Source organism: Schistocerca cancellata, chromosome 7, assembly GCF_023864275.1.
Source record: "Schistocerca cancellata isolate TAMUIC-IGC-003103 chromosome 7, iqSchCanc2.1, whole genome shotgun sequence".
NCBI classification, from domain to species: domain Eukaryota; kingdom Metazoa; phylum Arthropoda; class Insecta; order Orthoptera; family Acrididae; genus Schistocerca; species Schistocerca cancellata.
The window spans coordinates 581,727,630-581,740,747 of NC_064632.1; the positions used below are offsets into that span (position 1 = coordinate 581,727,630).

At 44.2% G+C, this 13,118-nt stretch overlaps 2 protein-coding genes across 2 annotated transcripts in view; one reads left to right on the plus strand and one right to left on the minus strand.

Annotated features, from left to right (window-relative positions):
• LOC126092949 (medium-chain acyl-CoA ligase ACSF2, mitochondrial-like) overlaps positions 1-13,118 on the plus strand; it is a 268,024-nt gene that overhangs the window by 92,505 nt on the left and 162,401 nt on the right. The window lies entirely within an intron of this gene.
• The window catches only part of LOC126092950 (uncharacterized), a 79,642-nt gene that overhangs the window by 7,115 nt on the left and 59,409 nt on the right, over positions 1-13,118 (minus strand). Inside the window, exon 3 of the transcript XR_007521374.1 lies at positions 2,201-2,364. The gene's annotated coding sequence lies outside the window, so the exon portion shown is untranslated. The remainder of the gene's footprint in view (positions 1-2,200; positions 2,365-13,118) is intronic.

The window sequence follows — 13,118 nt, forward strand, 5'->3', positions numbered from 1 at the left end:
TTAATTCAGCAATAAACGGCTCTTAGTTGCTAGACAACATCTAGCTTCCCTGCATTAATCTCGTCTCGAGCTGTAGTAAACTTTAAACGTTTAATCACTGCGCTACGCTGGCCTCCCTCCGTTGCCTCTACATCTACGCTTTACAAACCACTCCAAGGAGCAGCACCAGTTTGAGGGTTTTTAGAGTCCCACTCACGTAGGGAGCGTGGCAAGAATGTTTGTGTAAATGTCTCCATGCCTGCTGCAATTTTTCTTGTCCTTACAATCCCTACGGGAGACATACATGGAGGCTTGTAAGCCATATTTAGAGTTGGTTCTTGAAAATTCATAAGTAGACTTTTTCGGGATAGTTTGAGTCTGAGTGCGCTAGTTCAGTATCGTCATTAACTGTAACACTCTCCCATCGGTCAAAGAAGCCTGTGACCATTCGTGCTGTCCTCCTCAGCAGAGTTCAGTGTCCCTGTTAATGTTTCATACGGGGTCCCACACACTTCACCATTATTATAGAATGGGTCGCATGAGTGATTTGCAAGCAATCTCATCTGTAGACTGATTGCATTTCCCCGGTGAATCAAGTAATATTAACATTTTGTTGCCCCAAAATTTTGTCATTCGCCGAGTTCTGGATCTGACAAGCAACGTAAATCCCAGCTTTCAACTCGTGCACCACTTGAAGATTTCTGTGCTAGGATCTCATGTCAGTGGTTCTCCTTTTGTTAGATTTTTATGCAAACTTCAGCTAAACGTAGTTTCAGACTGAATAAAACTACACATTTAGGCATTTTGCATAAAAATTTTAAAATTGTGTCGATAAAAGTAGTAATCTAAAACTCGAATTGATGCTAATGACATTTTTTGCAGATAACTATCAATCGTAAGTTTCGATGTTAAATAAGAAAAAAATTGGATACCGATTCCACAGTATCTGGCCTTAGTTTTCTTCCTGCTCAGAAGGGCTCAATACATTCAAACAAAGTTTATTGCACGATTTTGTGTTGCTTGCGTTTAAATTTTTCCTTAGAGAACAAGGATGGAGACAGATCTTCGCATTTAATCTTACAGACAATCAGTATTAACGGTTACATAAGAAGCTACGGAGTTTTTGCCATGAATATAAAAATAACATTTAATAACTTTCCACATTGGCTTCTGCTGTATGAGGCAGATAAAGAATAACCTTTATAAGCAAATTCGGAACTTTCATGCATCAAATAATAAATACACTTAAACAGAACACTATTTCCATCTGCTCATTCGCAATATGGTTCCTTAGCTTTAGATTGTAATTTAATTACATTATACCCGAAAAAAATGTGGCAGCAAATTTTCGACGTTTTTAAAATTGCCTTATCTGTGGCACGAAATATTGACTTTTATATACTTTCCGGTGCAACCAAACTCTGTACGAACCTTCACTGCACAAGTAAAAAATACTTACTGGTAACATTACAATAAAGAAGTAAATCTTAACACTGTTTACCCGCAAACAGACGTTGCTGCAAGAAATGTCATGCACAACATCTGATACACGTTTCATTTGTTTGAAAGTGTGAACAAACCCGTCACATGAATCGCACTTACGAAGAGTCAAGCTTCTTAACAAAACTTCCAACAGTTTCGAGGAAGTTTTCCAGGCTGGATAATCTACATCATTTTTTTTTTTTTTTTTTTGGAAAGCTGGCTCTTCGAGGTGGTGATCTGCAGTAGACCAAATTCCACTCTGTTCTGATGTGAGACTTTGCGTAACTTCTGGAAAAGTACAGTCCAACTCGAAAGAATCGTTTACAAATGTGACTACAAAATAACAGTGGTACAAAAGAACCGGCAAAGGAGCGAAACAAGCCACAGACACGCGATGGCCTGACCCAAGGAGCCACCAGGGTCAACAAGCGCAAAGGGGGGAACTTCACCAAGGTCTCGGCAGCTCCGTCTCGACTCCTGGACGGCCGTGCTGCTTGGGACAGAGCGACTCTCTTCGTGTTTGCCTTTCGTTTAAAGCTGGTGACAGGCGAGCCTCGGGCATGGGCGGCAGAGAACTTCGGCACGACTGCCCGCGGCTACGGAGGTCTGTGAACAGTGATCGAAGACAAGTTTGGAAGAGACTCCCGAATGACGTTAATCGTACGTAACCTGTTATCTACCACACACACAGCTCATAATTTCTTTCGCTTAAAGCTTAGTGATATCGCAATCCAGACACCTCTCATGAAGCAGCTGCGAAGTAGTGCGCCGAGCGATGTGCTGTGTAGTCCCCTGTTTCCATGTGAAAGTCCACATCATTCCGTGGTTACTCCAGGTGCGGTGAATAAGGTACTGTGTACTCATAGGAGGGAGGATGCTGTAGTTCCGGCGCAGACCAGAAATCTGTAAAATTAAGTAAAATACTACAATTAGTTACTAACTTTTAATATCTGGCAGAAATATTTAATATATGGTTAAATGGTGAGGAACCGACAAATGAATGGAAAAAAGGAATTATTTCATCAATATTTAAAGGAATCTGACGCGAATGTGCACATTGTAATTAGTTTTATTTGTACAGTAGTCCGATTACATGGTAAAGTAATGAAGTAAAAACCAGAAGCTAGAACAACGGAGTCTGGGGGAAAAAATCTATTTGGAATGGGACACACATGTACAGATGGCGTATTCTGTTACACACTTCATTAAAAAGAGGCTGGAAAGGGGAATGACGGCTCACTTGACATTTGTTAATCTGCAGGAGGCATACATTAGAGTCCCACTACGTCGTAGATAGCATTAAAAAATTTTACTATCGATAAAAAGTATGTCCAGGAGGCTGGAACAGTGTGATTGAAGAAGTTAAAAAATTACCAAAAATTGTTCGTAAATAAGTACTGTCTAATGCAAGGGTGTTCATTAGGAATGACTCTGTTTAAACTATAAATAGAAGTTTTGCAAAAACCGAGAAACTCGTGCAATGGGAATCCCTGTGCAACAAGAAACACTGTATGCTTTACCCGTTTGCCATGGCCAGATCCTGATAGTGAAAGTAAAGATGACTCCAATTATACACTCCTGGAAATTGAAATAAGAACACCGTGAATTCATTGTCCCAGGAAGGGGAAACTTTATTGACACATTCCTGGGGTCAGATACATCACATGATCACACTGACAGAACCACAGGCACATACACAGGCAACAGAGCATGCACAATGTCGGCACTAGTACAGTGTATATCCACCTTTCGCAGCAATGCAGGCTGCTATTCTCCCATGGAGACGATCGTAGAGATGCTGGATGTAGTCCTGTGGAACGGCTTGCCATGCCATTTCCACCTGGCGCCTCAGTTGGACCAGCGTTCGTGCTGGACGTGCAGACCGCGTGAGACGACGCTTCATCCAGTCCCAAACATGCTCAATGGGGGACAGATCCGGAGATCTTGCTGGCCAGGGTAGTTGACTTACACCTTCTAGAGCACGTTGGGTGGCACGGGATACATGCGGACGTGCATTGTCCTGTTGGAACAGCAAGTTCCCTTGCCGGTCTAGGAATGGTAGAACGATGGGTTCGATGACGGTTTGGATGTACCGTGCACTATTCAGTGTCCCCTCGACGATCACCAGTGGTGTACGGCCAGTGTAGGAGATCGCTCCCCACACCATGATGCCGGGTGTTGGCCCTGTGTGCCTAAGTCGTATGCAGTCCTGATTGTGGCGCTCACCTGCACGGCGCCAAACACGCATACGACCATCATTGGCACCAAGGCAGAAGCGACTCTCATCGCTGAAGACGACACGTCTCCATTCGTCCCTCCATTCACGCCTGTCGCGACACCACTGGAGGCGGGCTGCACGATGTTGGGGCGTGAGCGGAAGACGGCCTAACGGTGTGCGGGACCGTAGCCCAGCTTCATGGAGACGGTTGCGAATGGTCCTCGCCGATACCCCAGGAGCAACAGTGTCCCTAATTTGCTGGGAAGTGGCAGTGCGGTCCCCTACGGCACTGCGTAGGATCCTACGGTCTTGGCGTGCATCCGTGCGTCGCTGCGGTCCGGTCCCAGGTCGACGGGCACGTGCACCTTCCGCCGACCACTGGCGACAACATCGATGTACTGTGGAGACCTCACGCCCCACGTGTTGAGCAATTCGGCGGTACGTCCACCCGGCCTCCCGCATGCCCACTATACGCCCTCGCTCAAAGTCCGTCAACTGCACATACGGTTCACGTCCACGCTGTCGCGGCATGCTACCAGTGTTAAAGACTGCGATGGAGCTCCGTATGCCACGGCAAACTGGCTGACACTGACGGCGGCGGTGCACAAATGCTGCGCAGCTAGCGCCATTCGACGGCCAACACCGCGGTTCCTGGTGTGTCCGCTGTGCCGTGCGTGTGATCATTGCTTGTACAGCCCTCTCGCAGTGTCCGGAGCAAGTATGGTGGGTCTGACACACCGGTGTCAATGTGTTCTTTTTTCCATTTCCAGGAGTGTATGTCCAGTCAACGGCACGAAATGGGCCCTAACAATTAGCACGTAAAGTGAATGGTAATTTGTGAAGATGACCGATAAAACTTGGGTGTAGGTTTCTGTAAAATAAAAAATTTCTGTACGTTTAAGTACTTGGGCGCCACTTTTACAGCGAACTGTAGCAGCACACAAGACACTGCAAATAAAACTGAGCAAGAAGAGTAATTGGGCAGCTTAACTCCTTGCTATACAGTAACAAAATTACAAACAGAACGAAGGTCTTGCTGTAAGCCGGCCGGTGTGGCCGAGCAGTTCTAGGCGCTTCAGTCTGGAACCGCGCGATCGCTACGGCCGCAGGTTCGAATCCTGCCTCAGGCATGGATGTGTGTGATGTCCTTAGGTTAGTTAGGTTTAAGTAGTTCTAAGTTCTAGGGGACTGATGACCTCAGATGTTAAGTCCCATAGTGCTCAGAGCCATTTGAACCATTTTTGTCTTGCTGTAAAAGTCAATCGTAGAGTGTGTCACCACGTATGGCGCTGAAACATGGGAGCTAACCGAAAAGGAGAAAAACAAATTATGTAACTTGAGACAGACTTCTGACGAAGTACTTGCTGCATCTCCAGACTGGGACCCCTCAGAAATGTTGCAGTACGGGAATTTATAGGAAAAAAGAATAATATTCTCGAAGCCATACATGGCAAAATAATAATAGGTATGGCCGCCTCCAAGGAATGGATGATAGTAGAGGGCAAAAAAAATATCTAGGAATGGACTCCACCTGAGCGAAGAAAAGGTGGAAGACCACATAGATTGATGCAAAATGTTATAGATGCAACGTATTGAAGGGGGCCTTAGGAAGAAGATTGGACAAATAGGAAAATATGGAAGTTCAGGAGCGGAGGACAAAGATCCTCGTAAGGAATCCGCGTATATATTACCGTACAGGAAACATTGTTCATATAGTCTCTAAAGTTAAAAAGCTCTTAGTTGAGATCAACCTGTACTCCTCCCTCCTCCCCAGAGCACAGTCTCTGGCTTATGGATACCGTGCACATTGATTTTACACTCATGTTGTTGATGTCACAGGCGAATCTACGCCCACGTCCACACCTACACTCGACGAACTACCTTCTGTAGTGTGGCGGAATGTATTCTGGTATTCCTATCTTTTTCCCCCTTTTCCTGTTCAGTTTGCGTATGGGGCCAGGGAATAAAGTCGACCGGTAAAACTCTGATTGAGTTCTAATATCTCTGATTTTCTCGTCGTGGACATTTCACGAGACGTATCTGGGAAGAAGCAGTGGGCTGCCCCGCGTACTATCTCGCAGTTTGAGCAGTAAGCCTCTGTGCAGTGCGTAAAGCCTCTCTTGCAGCGCCTGCAGCTGCGGTCTGTCGAGCATCTCCGTGACGCTTTGGTGGCGACCAAACTACCCTGTGGCGAAAGGAGCCGTTCTCTATTGGACCTTCCGTTGTCTCTTCTATGAACACAACCCGATGAGGCGTACTGAAGACTCGGTCATTTTTGTGAGCCACTGCTTTCGTGGATTAGTTTCATGAGGTCATTTCACGTTACATCGCTCCGATTCGTTACTCGTAGGTATTTAACGGTTATTATTGCTTCCAATGATCTGACGCCATTTGTGAAACGGAACAGTAATGGAATGCTTCACTTATTTACGCGTGAACTTTACATTTATACTGTGGTCGAAAGAGCATCCAGACAACTAATAGCGGACATTATTACGGGTTGCCTGCACCCTTTGCCTTTATGACGGGTTTAACCTGTTCTGGACACTCTGTGAGCTGTCTGAACGTCTGTGTAGGAATTGCAGCCCATTCTTCCTCAAGAGCCAAAACCAGAAAAGGCAGTGATGCTGGACATTTGGGCCAGTCCATAAGACTGCTTTGTCCGGCAGTTGCTGCTTTGACACCTGATCGGATGCTGATGCAATCAGTGTCTGCGAAATATTCCCCTACTGTGCACAGTAGCTGTCAAATGTAACTGTCTCTAGCACAATAAGGGGACCACGCCCTAACCGAGAAAAACACTCCCTTACCGTAGCATTCCTACCTCTGTCCTTCACTGTTGGCACTACACGTCACGGCAGGTACCATTCTCCGGGCGCTCGCCAAACCCAAACCCTTCCATCGGGTTGCCACAGGGTATAGTGTAGTTTGTCAGTCCAACTGAATCATTTCCAATCATCCACTGTCCAGCGGAGTCGCTCTTTACACCACCTCAAGGGCTGGTTAACACTGACTACAGAAATGTGTGCCTTATGAGGAGCTCCTTGACCATTCCATCCGATTCTTTTTACCTCCCTATGTACAGCCATTGTGCTAGCTGGACAACTTATAGCTGCTTGGGAATCACTCCCGACGATGTCAAGACTTTTTAAAACCCCGCTCCGCAAAGTTCGACGATCCCTGACCATCAGTACACGGCGTCTGCCTAGGCTCGGTTTAGCTGAGATCGTTCGTGCGCATTTCCACTTCACATTGACATCAGTAAAGAGCCGACATGGGCAGCTTTAAGAGAGTGGAAACCTCCTTGGAGGCTCTGTTACTCAGGTGACACTCAGTAACTGGAACACGACAGGATTCAGTGACTCCTGCTGACACACCCATTCTACTGTTACTCCTTCTCCACTGACATCGCAACTTTAAATAAGAGATGGGGCCCCTCCGTGCCCGCACCAACATGGTGACCAGACCAAAAGTTCTACTGTCACCTCCGTCAACGTGTTAGTTATCTAGTAAGTGGACCGCAGGATGCTGGGCTGTGATGTTATCCGTGCGTCTGGGTAAGACTACGCATTAAGACGGTCGATCAGGTGATAGATACTGGACGAAACGCGAATGAGGGTAGCAATTTGAAGAGCAGAGGGGGAAAAAGTGCCAAGGCTCCTGCCGTGGGTAAAAAACCTCTGCGACAGTGGGATGGGTAGTAAGAGCAGTAGTGGCTTACTAGCTGCGATATTATCCGCCTCGCTTTTATACTGGCGGGTCTGACGCTCCTGACATCTAGCGGTCAATTCAGCATTACTTAGGGGTGTCTAGATACTTTGCATCAGCTAGTGTATTTATCCAATAACTGTTGTCAAGACAGTGAACATTGTTTCCATTAATCAACCATTCAACTGGTACAATCGCAGCTCCCGATTTGATGGCAGTAGCCGGATATACTGAGGTGTAGCGCCGTATACCGATCCTGCCTTGGAGGCGGTAAAGTGGGAGATGTGTCTCAGAGCTGGATAGTGACAGATGGTGACGCGAGAATGGACGCGCACGTAGTTTATGTATCAGCCGATACACGACAATATTGGATAGGGGGACTGTGATTTTAGTTTCGATTGTGCCCACTAGAGTGCACTAAAGTAATAGAATGTTTTTCAGAAACTGTTCTAGTATTTTCATTTTTGTGTATGTAAAATGTTATAAATGTTTTAGCAGTACGAATGATGCGTGAGTGTGGTTTAAGGTTAATATGAAGATAATTGTTTAACGAGTTATGTCGTAGCATTTAGTGTGGGAACATTTCGAAGAAGTATGGATGTGGAAAAAGGGAATTTCTGTAGAATAGATTTGTAAAGTAAGTTTATGGTAAAGGGAAAGTTAATTCAGTTATAAATAACAATAGAAAATAACTTTATGCATAAGCAAAACTTCAACATATTAGATAATTACGTCGGTAAAAAGTACAGTCGTTAGGTTTACTATTTGCGATTGGTTATTGAGGAAAAGTGCGGACTGACGCGGGAGAATGTTGTTTTGCTATTGGCTGTTGAGTAAACTGACCAATAGTAAAGCAATATTCTTCGCGCGCCTTTCTCTGCTGGTAGAGAAAACTTGGAGTATTCCAGAGAGGAGTCGAAGCCTATCCATGAAACAGATCGGACGTGTGTAGTAGCAGTTCCGATGGAAATAAGTTGCCGGATCTAGCAGTGTTTCATACATCAAAAGTGTTGGAAAGTGACGGCATAATTATTCCGATGTATGTGTAGAAATTTCAGAATTTTTAAGTGAATTTTGTGAGGAGAAAAGACATATATTCCGCGTGGCGTATTGAGCAGGTCGGTGGCTAAAAACTGTGACTGCATTAGGTACCGACAGACTTAATATTTGGCGAGCATTCTCAGTCAAAAACAATCAGTATTTTTGCAGCTATTACGTTTTCGGGAAATGCAACACCATAAACTTGCTAATTTGAGTGAAAGGGATTGGGAGTGACTGTGTTAAGACTAGCACGGGCTTGGCAGTGATACTTGTTCACCTAAGTTTCAGAATATATTAATTGGGGACAAAATTTCCAACCTTTCATTTGTGTGAAAACTTTCTCCCGAAACGTAGATTAGTGACTTAAATTGCAGACCGGTTCACGTCGAAGTACTGTACGTTTCACTCGGCTTTCCTAGTGATGATCTGCTGAGACAATGTTCACAGGTAGGTGCAGGTCCGTCGTAAAGGGATTGAGAAGTTCTCGGAATCACCATGATAGGTCAGCGCTATCGCGAGTGGTTCACGTGATATTCATTGGACTGTTGCCTGTAAACATGTGCCACGTCAGTGCTCTTGGAAGAGAGCTGTGGCGGTGATGTGGTTCTGTTGTTGTTCCCTCATAGTGATTTGCGAAGATGCAAAAATCGAGATTCGAGCAGTGATTAAGTACTTCATAAAGAAAGCTACGAAAGCGAAGGACATTCATGCCGATTTCCATAATACACTGAGATCAATATGAAGGAACAGAGTCCTGTTGCCAAGTGGACAAATGAATTTAAATTCGGTCGGGAGAGCTTTGATGATCCGCGCAGTGTTCGGCCAAGATGTGTCACTACTCCAGAAATCATAGCAAAAGTGCACAAAATGGTCATGGAGGATCGCCGATTGAAATTGCGTTAAATTGCCCACGCTTGCCAGATGTCATCTGAAAGGGTATATCACATTTTAACTGAAGAATTAGAAATGAAAAAATTATCTGCAGGATGGATGCCGCGACTCTTGACGCGCGCCCGCACACATGTGCCGTTTCCACGGCAAAATTACACGAACTAAGATATGAATTGTTGCCACACCCACCTTATTGACCTGATATAGGTCCGTCAGACATCCGTCTCTTCCCCAAACTGAAAATTCTTATTGGTGGACGAAGGTTCACTTCAAACGAAGAATTGATAACTGGAGTTGACATCTATTTTGCAGGCCTGGAGGAAACTCATTTTAGAGATGGGATCAAGGCACTGGAACATCGTTGGACCAAGTGCATTCATCTGCAAGGAGACTACATTGAAAAATGAAAGAAGTATGTGATGTAAGTTCTTTTTTCTATTCCGTTCCGAGAACTTTTCAAACCACCTTCGTACATCACTACTCCGCGAATATATTTTTGCTGTGTTACCTATTTAGGTTATCCTCAATTCCTGTCGCTGGTGAAGCGTGGAACAGTTCTGCTAACCTGGTACACACCTCTGTGTGAGCTCTCACCTGCCTAAGTCTAGATACGCAGGATATGTTGCTTCAATAAATAGCTTCTCTTCTTTTAGTGTTCAACCCTGAGGTTGGTTTGCAGCAGAGCGCCATTCCTCTCTTCTGCCTGCCTTCCTCTTCATTTCCACGTATGTGTTACATCCAACGTCATTCATGATCTGTTGCATGTATGATATCCTTGGTCGCCCCCGCCGATTCCTTCCTCAATAGCTCCTTCTGCTATTGTTTCAATGATGTTGTGTCGTAGGATGTGCCCTAAAAGTTTCTCTCTTCTTGTTTGGATGTGCCTCCACAGAGATCTGGTTTCCTCTACTCTTATAAGCACCTCTTCATTTGTTACTTTGTCTCTCCAGCTGATCTTCATCATCCTTCTATAGCACCACATTTCCAGGGCCTCTAGCCGTCCTCTCTTTTCTTAAAATCGTCCAAGTTTCACATCCGTATAGGGCTACACTCCAAACGAAACCTTTCATGATACGTTTCCTTATTTTCAGACTGATGTAGCTAGTGAGAAAGTTACTTCTCCGATTAAATGCAATTTTGGCCTTCTGTATTCTGGTCGCAATTTCTTTCCGGCTTCTACAATCTCTAGTGATTTTGGTTCCCAGGTAAGTAAATTCCTCTGTCACTTCAAACTCCTCTCTTCCAATGCTCATTCTCAGAGGTTCATATTCTGCTCCTGTACTGCATACCATCACTTCAGTCTTTTTCTTGTTTATTCTAATTCTATACTGACTGCATAGAATAAATAGCGTGCAGAACATATTCATAGTTTCTGCCCTTAATGACAGTTTCTGGAATTTTCCGTGTGTGTGTGTGTGTGTGTGTGTGTGTGTGTGTGTGTGTGTGTGTGTGTGTGTGTGTGTGTGTGTGTCATCGTCTATGGGATTATAGAGACTTCATTAATAAAAAGTTGTTGACTCTACACATCAACGCTGTCAACTCTGCTTCCTCGCCATGTGAAGATGGGTATTAAGCAGAAACTGGCAACAAAATTTAGAGCTGGAATGCTTTATGGTGAGTTTCTGGTGTTTATCTCAGGGGTGACTGAACGTACACAAAGGTCAACACGAAGCATTACAGCTGTGTTTTACCCACGGAAGGGTCTCAGTGCGATGCTGAAGAAACTGAAATCGCGAAAGCCCACTTCCAAAACATAGAGAACCAGTATCGTGGATGGAACCTGCCACGTATCGCTCCCGCGAGATTACGCTAACTGCAGCAAAGCAGTCATTCTGCGTACGGCCCAAGCGTGAGTGATACGGGAAGAAGCCCTAACAACTGGCACAATGGGTAGTACCTTCCGCCATGCGTTTCACGGTCCTAGAGTATAGATCTACGTGTTATTCTCCCGCCAGTCAAACTAGCCTCTGATCCCTCTTCTTATAACATAGTCTGCACATAATATCTGTTGCAACAGCGACCAATACACTAGAGAAATTTATTTTGGTCTGTAGTCTTCTTTCTTTGTCTACTGGCTGTCGGTTTCGGTACACAGTACCATCCTCAAGTCGTTCTACGATCAAAAAGTTCCAGTACATAGTCCGAGTAATAATGGAAGAGAAACTTAAGATCTATTTTTCTTTATAGAAGCAAACGCATTGTATGTAGTGTACAGATAGTCCCTTAACTCTGGCACGGAGTCGTCGCACCCGTATCCCAAGCAGGTGCGTCAAACACTAGAAAGTAAAGATTAATTCTGAGTTTTAAATAGATATAAATCGCGATCAGCAGTGATACCGCTTCCCCGCGTATGCAGTTGCATTTTCAACTCTTAAACAGTCTGAATGTAAAATATATCTAAAAATATCATAAAGTATGAAATTAAGAAATTGCGTAATAAAATAGTGCCCACTATAATAAAACTTTAAAAGCAAAACAGCATTTCTATTTAGACACGTTGAATTTGATCACTTGAATGCGGTTGACATCACTAAGAAGCACAGATTTGACCAAGAATATTTACATCAGGCAAGTGTCTTCATAAAATAGCATTAAATGGTAAAAACAAAATTATTTTTATTGTAGAAGTTGACCACCCAGAGGAATACTGGCGCAGTGTGGTATGTACAGCTCTGCAATCATCAGCTGACGACCTTTGGCCTCATTTATTCGTATACTTTCGATGACCTTCTGTAAGTATCCCGTGATATGGGAGAGCAGTCCTGAAGTACACTTCGTACAAGTAAGTGTTCGTGAGCAATCTCTTATAGTCGAGCCTCAGTGTCTCAATGAACAACTGAATATGTGGTTGCTTCACTACATTTCAGGTCGCTGTTACTCCCAAATATTTGACGTCGCTGAATCTCCATGTGACTCATTGTTTTAATAGTTAGACGGTACCTCGGATTTGCCGTCCATTTGTCTACAGCAAGAAGTATTTGCCAATGTCTGTATTAAGGTGCGTTTACACTGCCATTTGTATCGGCACATGTATGAGATACATGTATATGCGACTTTGCGACATGTATCGCGACTTGTATGAGTTGACAAGTATCAACCTCATACATGTATGAGCGTGCGTTTACACTGGTTGATATGTATCACTGTGCGATAGCTTTCGACGACGATTTGGAAGATTTCACATTTTTATGTGCTGGTACACTTGCTCTTTTGGAAGATGATAGGAAGAAAAGGCGGAGGAAGCGTAGATGGTGGCAGAGAGAGTTTCTCGCGAATTAACGCTAAAGGATGGCGCATATTTTAGAAATTATGTTAGGGTGAGTATGGAGGATTTCCGCGGTTTGTTGTCACTTGTGGCTCCTCTTGTGTCCAAAACCAACACAAACTTTCGGGAAGTGATTCCACCAGAGGATCAGTTGGCAGTAACACTCCGTTTTTGGCCACTGGGGATTCCTCTTGAAACGAAGATTTCATTACAAAACATTTGCATTGTCGCGCGATTGCTAATGCCAACGGCTCACACACGATTGTCGGCATCCGTTGTCAACATTATCACGCGAGGCCGCCGGATAATAGCAAAAAATTGATATACGTGCCAGATGCATGAAAAAATTATAGAATGTATTACATACTCTGATATATATATAAAACTTTTACCTTCACTTCTTGGAATAAAATTTGCACAATGGCCTCGCAAACACGAAGAATAATGTTGCATATGGCACTTTTTTATGTTCTATGCAGATACATTAACGTCGAAACGATAGTCCAAAACTCAAAACAGCCGCCAAAGAGCCTG